The 13,185-nt window shown below is 36.3% G+C and overlaps 1 protein-coding gene across 7 annotated transcripts in view; it reads left to right on the forward strand.

Annotated features, from left to right (window-relative positions):
- The window catches only part of NAV3 (neuron navigator 3), a 785,517-nt gene that overhangs the window by 407,721 nt on the left and 364,611 nt on the right, over positions 1-13,185 (forward strand). The window lies entirely within an intron of this gene.

Below are 13,185 nucleotides of genomic sequence, written 5' to 3' on the forward strand. Positions count from 1 at the left end.
TGTAATGAAGGAGGAAAGAATCCAAGGTGCAATTTGAAGGAGGAACATGAGACTGAATGAGAAATGTGAAATGGTTGTTGAATTTCTAAGCAAGATCTATTTCAACTGACTGGCTGGGAGAGAGACACTGCCGAAGGTTGAGAAATTTAAGGGATGTGATAAAGAGGCGATGTTGAGTGGTCACAATTCTTTTTTTTTTTTTTTATTAATTAATTAATTTATTTATTAGTTTCAGGTGTACAAAACAAGGTAATACTTAGACGTTCATCATTTATATCCCTCATACTGTGAACCCCCCTCCCCCCATCCACCATCCCTCCGACCTCACACTGAACCATCACATTATATATATAAAATTATAGTTGGCATTCATTAATGTTTAGCTTCTGGTGTACAATGCCATGATCAGGTATCCACAAAGGAGAAGAGAGTAAGTGGCAACTGAAGACTTAATCCAGGCAGGCTTTTTGTTGTTGTAGTTCCTCCCAGATAGAAAAACTTAGATGACATTTATCACACAAAGGAAAAGAAAAAGCTAGAAGAAAGAAGGAAGACCGTGAAGACACAGGAAGTAGAAGAGAATATAATTACTTTTAAAGGAGGTGTGGAAAATCTGTGAGTTCCTTTCACACATCAACACCACCTTTTTCTCTCTCGTCATTTCCTTTCCAAGTGAAACTTAACTACCCATTTGGCAAAACTATAATTCACTAGCAGAGCTATTCTTTTTATCTTAGTCTCAGAACTTGGCTCACCCTTTCCTTAGTAGTTGTCCTATTTCATTCCGCAGTTACCATGGCCTAATACATATTCATCGAATTGTTGCCTAATGTGGATAATTGCCATGAGAATGTTTTAACATTCAAAGAGGACGATTTTAGTATAAAAACATATTGATAGCTAAAGAAATAAAAAAATATGGCTGCAGATTTTCAAGACAAGTCCATAGTTTACCAAAGGGTTCATTCTTAGTGTTATACACTCAATAGGTTTGGAAAAATGTATGACACATATCCGTCATTATAATATCATACAGAGTATTTTTAATGCCCTAAAAATCCTCTGTGCTTGGTGTATTCATCTCTCCTACTCCCAATCCCCAGGCAACAACTGACCTTTTTATTGTCTCCATCGTGTTTCCTTTCCCAGAATGTCATATAATTGGAATCATACAATATGTAGCCTTCTCACATTGGCTTCTTTCACTTAATAATATGTATTTAAGTTTCTTTTATGTGTTTTCTTTATGACTTGATAGCTCATTTATTTGTATCACTGAATAATATTCTATTGTCTGGATGAACCATAATTCATTTATCCATTCACATACTGAAGGACATTTTGATTGCTTCCAACTTTGGGCACTTATGAATAAGGCTACTATAAACATCTGCATGTAGGTTTTTGCGTGGACATAAGTATTCAACTTCTTTGTGTAACTACCAAGGAGAACGATTACTGACTGCATGGTAATAATAGTGTGTTTAGTTTTGTAAGGAACCACCAAACTGTCTTCCAAAGTATCATTTTGCATTCCCACGAGCAATGTAAAATAATTTGCTGTCTGTATATCTTTTTTGGTGATGTGTCTGTTAAGGGCTTCAGCCCCAATTTTAATTGGGTTGTTTATTTTATTGTTAAATTTTAAAGTTCTTTGTATATTTTGCGTAACAGTCCTTTATCAAATAATGTGTTTTTTGAAAATTTTCTCCCTGTCTATAGCTTGTCTTTTTATTCTCATGATAATGTCTTTTGCAGAACAGAAGTTTTTAATTTTAATCAGGTCAGCTGATCAATGATTTTTTTCATGGGTTATGTCTTTGGTATTGTAGCTAAAAAGACATCACCTTATCCAAGGTCATCTAGGCTTTATCCTATACCACCTTCTAGGAAGTTTATAGTTTTGTGTTTTACATTTATGCCTGTGATCATTTGATTTACTTTTTGTGAGGGGAGTAAGGTCTGTGTCTCCTCCCATTTTTAACATTGTTTCTTTTGACTACATTATATCTAACATGTGTTCCAGGTTAAAAATTCACGGATTCTAAAATCAGGAAATAAAAAATTTTATTCAAAGAGAAGACCGTTAGTTATGTGATGGAAAGTCTGAGAATCAGAGAGGTAGATTCTAATCTTGGCTGCTTCTCTGGCAGTTTTGTACCTTCCCTAAGTTTCTTAAACTCACTAAGTCTTAATTTTGACCTCTCTGTGATGGGTGGGTTTATGATTTTCTACAGGACTGTGGTGAGAACAACATGAGATGACCTGTGTAAAAGAGCAAGCACAAACGTGGGTGTTGGTGGGTATCTACCTTGTTTCTCTGAAAAGAAGACCTAGCCGGCCAATCAGCTGTAATGCATCTTTTGGAGCAAAAATTAATATAAGACCCGATATTATATTACATTACATTACATTACATTATATTATATAGATCTGGTCTTATATAACAAGACTGGGTATTATATTATATTATACCCGGTCTTATATTATAGTAAAATAAGACTGGGTCATATATTAATCTTTGCTCCAAAAGACGCATTAGAGCTGATTGTCTGGCTAGGTCTTATTTTCAGGGAAACACAGTAATGAACATTTGTGACTCTCTTCTTCCTTAAATTCATTTTGCTCATTGATATTGCCTTTCCACAAGAAAATACGAAGAGCAGACATTGAATAAAAATTTACTGTGAACCAGCATTTTTAATTATTTTTACATTAATTAATGTATGCAATCCTCATTAAAAATCCTTTGAGGTAAGTACTATTTTCTTTGCCATCTTACAGTTGAGGAAACCGGCATAGATGTTAAGTGTTTCGCGCAAGGTAACTCATATATAAAAATGAAGCCCAAATTTAAATCCTGGCAGGTCAGTTCCAGAGTCTGTGTTTTTAACTGCTACATATAGTTGCTGTATATAAAATAATTTGTAATGAAATCTGTGTTTGATATAAATTACATTTGATATAAAGCTGAGCTATATGTGGCTTCCAAGCTTTCAAATATAATTTCTAGTATAACTTTAGACAAGTAAAATGCCCAGTTTGTTAGTAATAACTAACAGAAGAGCCAGCTCCCAGAGTGGTCATGCCATCTGTCAGAAGCATTTTCTGACAGTGCAGTAGTTACTGTGTTTGAAAAGAAGAATGTTGATCTGTTTTGTACAACTAGCCAGATAACTACACTGACATCTGAAATTTTTCCTGTCCATTTCCTTGCTCTGAAAGTATAACTAACTAACATAGTAAATCTACCTCAAAGAAAAGCCACAGGAATGTTTGAAGAGAATCTGATCATGGATTAATAAACACAGGTTATTACATTCTTATAAATAAGTACAGTAAAGCTTGAATGATTATAATAATTTAGTAATAGTCTCAATAATGGTTAACTTTTGTAATTAAATTAATGTCTTTGATACTATTGTTTGAAATATACGGCAGAAGAGAAAGTTAGCTTTCTCAACAAGGGAGTTATTTTAGAAACAATTGCAATAATTATTATTAGACATTAATTGAGCATAAAATATATTGATAGTTTTCAATTAGCCTGGCAGTGAATATTTTATTTTATTTAAAAAAACTGTCAGTTTTTATTTTGAGATAATAACATATCAGTAACAATGTCGTGTGAAATGAATATTTGGCCTGTAACTAGGATATTTGGGTTTCTTTAAAAAACAAAAACAATAAACAGGAAAAAAAAAACAGAGTTAAGGAAATAAGGAGAAATTTTCTTTTTAGAGAAAATGATGGCTTTGAATTTGAGTATGTTGTATTTGGAATGTCAGTAGGCATAGAAAATTTAACATGTGAGTTATTAGGGCTCTCTAGATTTTTATTTTTATTTTTTGCACTGGAGGTATTAATACTCTGGGAACGGGAATAGCATTCTCTAGATTAAGAGAAAGAATGGCATCAAGGAGAACATGCATAAGAGTGAAGAAATCAGAAATGATGAAGCTAAAAAGCCTGTGGAAGGAGGGTAGATTTGCAATCTATTTGCAGTCTTAGAGGTGGACCACTTCTAAATGGAGACAAGCGTGAGTTAGAGACCTACCAGAGGCTTGCTGCTGAAGTACCCTGAGAAATGGATGTCATCTCTGAGGTTGAGCAGGTCAAGGAACCATGTCAATCAATACGTTGCCCTCCCAGGTCACCAGGAGACTGTAATTTAGTAGGGACTTTTGCCTCAACTGCTTTAAAGCTCTTGAAAAATAGGCTCAGAAAGTTGAATTTGACTTAGAGGCAGCTGGCCTCAGTAGTTGCCAAGAGTTTCAGATCTGAGAAGTTAATAATAGGCTTAGCAATCACACCTGTACCACAGCTTCTAGAACCTGCCCGTTCATTCCTCGCTTTTATCTGAATTCTAAGAATTTCACGATTTGGATTTAGATTAATCCAGAATATGACCAAGTATGAAAAATCAACACTATATGTTCAATGCTAGTATCTACTAATACTAATTTTTACCATTCTTTTATGCTATACAGACACTGTGATAAGGGCTTTGCATGATGATCTCATTTAGACCTTACATTCATTGATGTAATGAATTCGATAACTCATTAGCTCCATTTACAGCGGAGGATGCTGGGGGGCTCGGGAAGATTGTGTAACTTGCGCCAGGTGGTAGTGCTAATGAGGGGCAAAGCCAGTATCTAAATTTAGGTCTTTCTGATCTCTAAGTTGTACTGATTCTGTGAAGGTTTTTTTCAAGAACTTTGTATGCTTTGTGCTTTCTGAGCAACAGGTGAGAAAACAGAAAGATGATTTCAAAAGGAAAATAAGGGGAGATGGCTTCAATTTGAAATGTTTTAGTTAATTAGGATAAAGCAATGACTAAATATTTTGTTCATAAATCTTTGACTTCAACTCTGCGTGTTGTTCCTTTTATAAATTTATGTCTTTCTATAAGGAAATGTCAGAACCAAATCTTTGCAAATGGTAGTAATGGCGTTAACACGGACATTGATTTCACTGAGTAAAATTAGTAATGAAACGCTGATATGTAAGATTTTCATATTACTTGAAGGCTGAACTGAGTTTTTCTGTTTGATTATCCTTTTATCTTAAAGTTCAATTCTTCTTGCTTTGAGAGGTTCTGTTTCAATGGATAAACTCACAGTCACATGAGAAGCTGTTTTAAAAGGAAAATCCTTGATGGTTCAAGCAGTTGGAGTCTGTGTTGAATTCTTACTGAGGTTTAGGATGACTGTTGATGGCCAAAATGTGCTTATGGGACACATATGTTACATGATAGCACCCAGACCTGACTTAATGTACTAAACAGATTATGAGTCTTTCCTACCAGCTGTTCTTGTCTCCTTTAGTTGTTTGCGTTATGGCTTTTCATGAACAACAGATAAATCTGGACATTTCAATAGCGTATATATTACATGAAGAAATTGTAATAGTGAAAAACTGAGTTAGTTTCTGAGACTCTAGTATCCCAAAATTTTAATCATTCTGAATGGCAGAAACAGACGAGTGCTCCTATTGGCTACAGAGGCATCCAGTCACATAGATATGGTACTGTTAAGTGATATATTTCTGGTTGACATGCCTTTCAGTAATAAGCAATCACAGGTTACTTTTTCCCCAGTGTTGATTTTTTTTTTTTTTTACTTATCAAAACCCCCTTTGCGAAAACCAGCAGATTTTTATTGTTTTTTCTAGTGATGATTCTCAGAGATAAGAACAACGTATTGAAATTATGGTAGACCAAAGCAACATACTTATTATTTTTACCACCAAGATTTCAAAAGGAAAGCAATAACATGTATAGACAATAACATGTTCCATTGGAAAAATTTTATTTATTTTCTCTATCATTTCACTTTGGTTTTTGCAAGGTCATTTATATATTTTAAGGGAAAGTGACTTCAACATTCTGTTTATTCATTCACAGATAGTTATTGAGTACTCACTAACTGCGAGGAAAATTTGTAGCCACTAGGGAGCTACTCCTGACTCAGTGAAGTGGAAAAATAATTCTTGTTCTAATGAGTTTAAAATCTAAGGTGGGGGAAGCCAGACAATAAGTAAGAGAAATAAGTGAAATAGGTAATATGTTAAATGGGGCTGAGATCTATGGAGAAATATAAGACAGAAAAGACAAATAGAGAATGCAGTTGAGGGAAGGGGCAAAGGGAGGTTCAAATTTAAAAGAATAATTCTCATAGATTAACTTTCAAATATGTGTTTTGACAACCTTATCTGCAGTTTTGCCCAGTGTAGATGATATGTAGCTTTGATAAGTTCATCTACTTAATTATACAGTTACACTATATCCTATTTTTAAATTTATGTCTACCAATCTCCTCTATCATGTTAATGGCTTAAAAAGCAGCAGGTAGATTCCTAAGCTCCTCTTCTGTATCAGAAGCTGGTGCTCGTTAGATATGACTGATTATTGTACTGTTCATTACTATTAAGCTTTTTGTTATGTTGTCAAAAATTCTGTTTTTATTGTGCTTACCTTGCCTGTTAAACTCATGATCAGAAAGTGGTCATGGGTTAAAAATGCTTGAGTTTACACCACATTTTCACATTAATATTACTGAATTGATGTGAGTGAATTAATTTTCTTGAGGATTACATAGTAATTTCTAGTTGTGATTGTCACGCTTAGATATGAGCTGGTTGTACTCTGACAAATTGGGGAAGGCCTAATAATAGGAAGTGCGTACTGTTTTCCAATCATTGCCCTCCTTTGATCTACTTCCATGAACAGGTTAAGGTGACTTTAATAGCCATCATAAGTTGTTGCTGGTCAGATTCTTACTTGCTTTTCCGTATAATTACTGCTTAATCAGCAACATACAATAGTTGTTCTTGAGGCATTTCTCAGAAGGCATTGTTTTGATGTTACTGCTCCAAAATGCTTCTCAAAAGCTGGAATGAGAGAAAGAGTATTTATGGAGGATTTCTTGAAGGAGATGCAGGTTACCTCTATACTGGGAATTACAAAGTCAAAGGAGTGTAGAGTTCAGAAAAAAAATAACAAAATTAAATGAAGGTAAATATACAACCTGTGACATGCTGGAGGCCACATGCCATTTAAAGGGCAGCTATTCATCAGCTCCGCAAAACACTCCTGCAGGTTGATTGCTGTAAGCAGATGACCACTTTGAAACTGCATTTAAATAGACTCTAATCTCCCTCTGATTGAAATAGGCTGGTAAAAGACACATTATTTTAATCTCTGTTAAAATACAGTTTTCTGAATTGTAATGTATTGTGAATCCAAGTCTACACTGAGGAAGTTAAAAGATGAAGATTTATGAAATATGTGGTTCTATTTACTACATTTATATATCACAGTGTCCTCCTATGTGGTCCCCTGATAGAAATTCTGTCTAGTCTTAGTACTGGGGTTAGTTGTGCTTCTACTGTGAACAAATGGCTGTTTTTATTTTATGAATAAAATAAGTAGATTTGTAAGCTACCATTCTATACCAGGAGCTGATGATTTTAGATGTAGATATTCTATTTAAAAGGGTATCTCTGTCTCTTTGAACTGTCTCTTATAAAAGTTAATTTAAATTCGTGATGAGCTCTAGCCAATGGATCGCATCTTGCAATATATAATTGTTAATATCACTCCTGACTTTATAATACATCATCCCCAATGAGAAGGAATTACCCACCTAGTCATAGGCACAGCCGGAAAAATGGTAGTACTCCTCCCCGCCCCCCCAACTCCCCTCCCCAGGAGCAGGCTCCTTAATCCTTAGCAGAAATGCAAGTGATAAGGCGTGCTTCTCTGGTGAACAAACTGGCTCCCAAAGAATGAAAAAGGGAAACACTGGGCCTGGGTAGTCAGCTCCTTTTCCCAGACTTATGAGATAAATTGTCCTCTTTCCAAGTAAGAAATGAGTGAGCATGAAAAGAGAAGCAAGACTTTAGCCTAGCTCAGCACTGTCCAATACAAATGCAACATGAGCCACAAATACTAGCCACATATACAATTTTAAATTGTCCAATAGCCACATTAAAAAGGAAACTACAAAACAAGTGAAATTAGTTTTAGTAATATATTTTTACTTAAGTATTCCAAAATAATATCATTTCAGCATGTAATCAATATTTAAAAATTGATACATATTACTCTTTTTTCATATTCTAAGTCTTCAAAATCCAATGTATGTCTGAAACTTTCAGCACATTTGAATTAGAACTAGCCACATTTCAAATGCACTGTAAAGACACATGACTACTGGCTTCCATATTGGACAGTACAGGTCTAATTTAACACTTTCAACATTAAACGTAAAGAAAAAGGATGGTAAGCCTTCCCTACCGTCAGCCAACTTCCATATTTCAGAATTCTCTATGCATAAAAGAGACTGAACTTAATGGTTTCTATGACCATGACAACTTTCACCACCACCCTTAGTCTCAAACACCACAAGTAATGAATTATTAAGCCATTTGGAAGGGCTTTTAAAGTTGCCTCTGTTGTGCTTCCAGATTTATGTTATGTTAGCTCCACTTTCTGACCTCACTACTTCACTTTAAATGAGAATTCGGTTTATTGACTTTTTTTTACAATAATTTTTCTCAAATTATCTATAAAACATTTTATTAATAGGCTTTTAAGATGTAAATTTTTTAAAAAGTCTCTTAGGTACAAACCTTATGCCACTCTATACATGTGAAAATAAATTAGTGGAGCCTGTACTTAAATTTTGTTTTATAATGACACTTTTGTGGCAATTGGTCACATCACTTGTTTCCACTGCAAGTGTCGGTTTTGGATAAATGTCATGAAACTGCTGAGATTTGTGGTTTTGGATTGGCATTTTGTCACAACACTGAAGGATCTCACCCAGAGGATATGAATTAAATTTTTGGCTTCTACCCATGATGGGGTGAAACCAACACTGAAATAACATCTCAAGGGGTATAAAACTAATCATTCTAATGAAGCAGATATATTCCAAAATTGAGTTCAATATAGCTTGCATATATTCAGATCATCCAGGACTGCTGAAGAAGAGAACTTTCAATTATTTCAAACTATTGTTCAATGGTAAGAACTAATGTGCATAGGTGGACCACCATGTAGCACAACTCCATGAAATTCAATGTGAATAAAATATAAGTGATACCTGCTGGAACTAGGCAAATGCTGGATGGATTTAAACAGAAAAGGAAGACTTCATGCAGGACTATTGCAGTTGGGGTCAAGACTATTGTGATAAGGTAAAAGACTACATAGTAGAGGAGACAGATTGTTTTAATTTTGCTGAAACAAAAGGCAGTAGGATTTTTAAGTGCTGGTATGAGCTTATGGAAAAGTCCTGGAGAATGTTAGTGGGTAGATTGGTCAATGTGTTAGCTAAATAGCAGTTTATCTAAATTAAGTTCCTACCCTCCCACAGAGACTGGGAGACTGAAGCTCAATCTTTCTTGATGATGGCATTTCAAAGACATGGCTTCCAAGTCCTTGAGAAAGACATTCCTAAGTAGTAGAATGAACCTTAGGCTGGGGAAAGATTTATATCTGAAAGAGGCAGTGAAAGAATTTACAGTTGCAAATGTTCTTAAGTAAATTCTCTAAGAAAAGAGGGCAGAGGGCAGTAGTTCCGAAGAAAGCTGTCTTAAATTTAGTTAAGCTGAGGAGATCCTTGGGACAATCTTGGTCACATTCATTTTCCTTGGAGGCAGTATATTGGTAAAGAATTGTAATCACAAGAAGTGGGTTTAATCCTTGGCTCTATTTTAGGTATATGTTTTGGGTGTTGGTTCTTCCCTATTCTTGTTCTTTATACAGAGGCACATACACAGCAATTCAAACTTTTCCAGTTGTTATTCTCTGCATATCCTTGGGCCTTTCATAGTTGTACCTTCTCCAAAGGGATCATCTCACTTGCAATAGAAAAGTTGAAGAAAATCGTAGGGAAGCTTAAAGTAGTATCCAGATGAAAAGGGACCAAGTCACATGTTGCTTTCATTGTAGAATATTTATTACTTAGTTAAGCTTTCCACATTTGAGAGCATACTTCAATTTTTTCCCCTCTTGTTATTTGCAAACTTATCTTTTCCATCTTAGTGTGAAAATGGAACATATGCTGACACAATGTCCCAGGCTGTGTTTACAGACTCTGGAGGTGAGGTGGAGGTGGGAGGGAGCATAGGAAGAATCAGTCTCTTAGCAATTGTTTTTCTCATTATGTTGTTAGGCGGCCCCATCACAAGTTACCTTTGGAGCGTACTTCTTATATTCATTTGTACTGTCAACTCTGTCTATCTTTAGGTGATTGTTTGTTTATTTTTCAATTTCTTAAGGATACCATTTAAAAAGGTGTTGTATTAACTTCAGTTCTGGCTATAGCTTCCAGCTGCTTTTTAATGTTTTACTTATTAGGACTGTTGGAACCAATCCTCTCCTTTGTACTTGTAAAGTGTAAGCACATAACATTTCCAGGCCTGGTAAGAGAACCTCCCCTGAAGAAGCACATGGGGCCTGTGATCATGAAGGAAGAGGACAAGGGCAGTTTTGGTGGCCTCTGATTGCCGTCATCTGACAGCCACATTCCCTTCCCTAATGATGTGCTGGGAATACCATCGGGCAGAAGTACACTTAAGTGAATCCAATAGTTGAATCTACCACAAAATAATACAGTGAATAGAGAGCATATGGAGAAGAGGAGACCGCAGTATGAGCTTCCAAGGACTCAACATCTAGTTACGTTGGAGGGGTGTGGATTATATAGAGAGTAAATAAAGTGATATGGGAATTAAAATGTGGGGCCAATTATTTCCAAGTGGGGAAATGGGGCAGGCTTTATGGAATAGGGTGTGTTTGATCTGATCATATGGAAGGAATAAAACTGAAAATGGAGTTTGTAAGGGTGAGAAATTTTTTTACATTATGGGAAACCACATTAATAAAAGGATGGCTATCTAAGCGTAGGGCTTATTTGTCGATACATGCATTTTAATTTGCCTGGCGTTCAGATTCCGTGTGCCTGAAAGGGGTAGGAACAAAGGGAAAGAGGGTTCTGGAAAGGCAAATGGGGGTAAATCATGGCGGGCTCACTTACCATCGTAAGAGTTTTGACTTTTTCATGGGTGTGTGTGTAGGGGACAGATTGGAGTTATAGTATAGCGGTTAAATGAACAGACTAGGATCAGAGCAACTTCAGTTTCCATCCTGACTCTAACATTCACTACTGTCAACTTGTCTAATACAGAATGCCTCTGACCTTCAGTTTTCTCATCAATAAATAAGGAACGATAATGCCAATTTAAGAGGGAAATTCTGAGGATCAAGTAAGATTATGTACCTAAAGTGTTTCGGCGAGTATCTGCCACTCAATAGCAACACTCTGAGCAATAGCTGTGATCATGCTAAAACAAGGATGGCAGTGCCACTTACCTCATCCATCTATTCTCTTCAGTTGTAGATGTAACATTCCCTTGTTCCTAGGTAAGTAGAGACTGACCCCGCGGGACCTAGCTTCTTGCCAATTGAATTAGAATGCAACTCAGAGGCCAGTGATCTCATGGGGAGAGACTCAAACTAAAGTCATATTGAATGTGCAACAGGATTATCAATAAAGAGAGGAAAAATCTAGACAGAAAGGACCAAAAAGCAAAAAGGAGACTAAAGGAGGTAGAAATCCTGTGGAGTTGAGCCTAGAATAAATTGTTAAGGTGACAAGGCTGGGAAAGATATTTTAAGAGCCTGCAGCTCTGAGTTGGTCAGGAAGGATGTATTAGGACACTTTACTGATCTGGACAGGGGGAAATGATGTTTCTTTATCCTTTCTATTAATCTATGATTATCATTCTGAATAACAGTGGGAACCAAAGATTAAGGAGTTGATAGACTTACATCATGAATGAAGGCTCAGACTACATAGCGATTAAAGTCAGAATGGGAAAATGTTGGTAGCTGGGCAGATAAAGCTATCAGAAGTTAAGCCATGGAGGGGACACAAAACCAGAACAATATACCTAAATCAAAGACAATGTAACTAATATGCTGTTATCTGATGCATGAAGTTACCTGCTAAGGGCATCTCAAGTTTAGAGGTATCAGTGAGAGTCAGCAGTAGAACTAAGCCCTTGCCAGTAATCAGTCAGGAAGCAGTTCTTTGAATTAGCCTCTTGCATTTTCTATGATTTTAGTGTGGCTGTAGAAGCAATACGTTGGAAGGATCAATTTGGGTGCAGTTGACATTGGGAAATGTGTCAGTCAAAGGTCTTAGTATGAAGTCACAGAAGCTGACTCATAGAAGTAAAATGAGAATTAATGAGTATAATGAAGGTTCAGTGAGTCCATAGAAAGCTGGAGGTTCAGACCTGGAAAATGGACAGAAACCACAGGCACAGCAGAGGACTAATCAGTGGAGCCGCAGTGAAGGTTGTGTGATCTTCATGCCTCCACTCTGACCTCCAGCTGTCCCCATGTTAATCGTGGTATCACTTGCTGTATATGTATGAACCTCAGAGACCTTCAGGTTGACCTCTGACCACATCTGGCCTCTGTCTGTACTGAACAGGGTACTGAAGAAACCGCCCCTTTGACTTCCTTAGTGAGAGATAACCACTGTTTCCCGAGGCGAAATGCAATGGGAGGAAATGTCCTAAACAGAGATTGGGATATTAATTGGAAATGGGTTTAGATGTTAGACAGATGTCTTTCTAGAAGGCACTGAGGTAAAGAACTAGGAAGAGGGCGAAGGGAACAAAAGAGGGTAAAGGGACAAAGAATGAAAGGAGGCTTCTGGGAGACAAATTCAAGTACTGAGAACACATTACTGTACTGGGGGTGGGTTTGAGGAGAACGTAGAAACTGAGCTGATCCATGAAAATCCATCAATGGAGAAGCAAGCAAGAAAACTTTCCACATAGCAGGACAAGTAGAAATGCAAAGTCTCACAATAATTCTTGCCTTGTTTGTAAGCATGTTATTAGGTTGATGCAAAAGTAATTGCTGTTAAAGAAAAAAGTAATTGCTGTTTAAAAGGTTAAAAATAATTGTAAAAAACGCAATTACTTTTGTACCATCCAAATAATATTCCTGGAGTTCTGGGTGTGGGTAGGCTGCAAACTTCATGGCCTTTCAGGTCCATTATTCCTTTCCTGATGAAAGGAATAATGGTGGGCTGTTCGCGTGTACCTTTTATCAGGGCCATTTGCAAAGGACATACTTTGGAAACCCAAGAAACC

This window comes from Rhinolophus hipposideros, assembly GCF_964194185.1.
Source record: "Rhinolophus hipposideros genome assembly, chromosome: 9".
Taxonomy (NCBI): Eukaryota; Metazoa; Chordata; class Mammalia; order Chiroptera; family Rhinolophidae; genus Rhinolophus; species Rhinolophus hipposideros.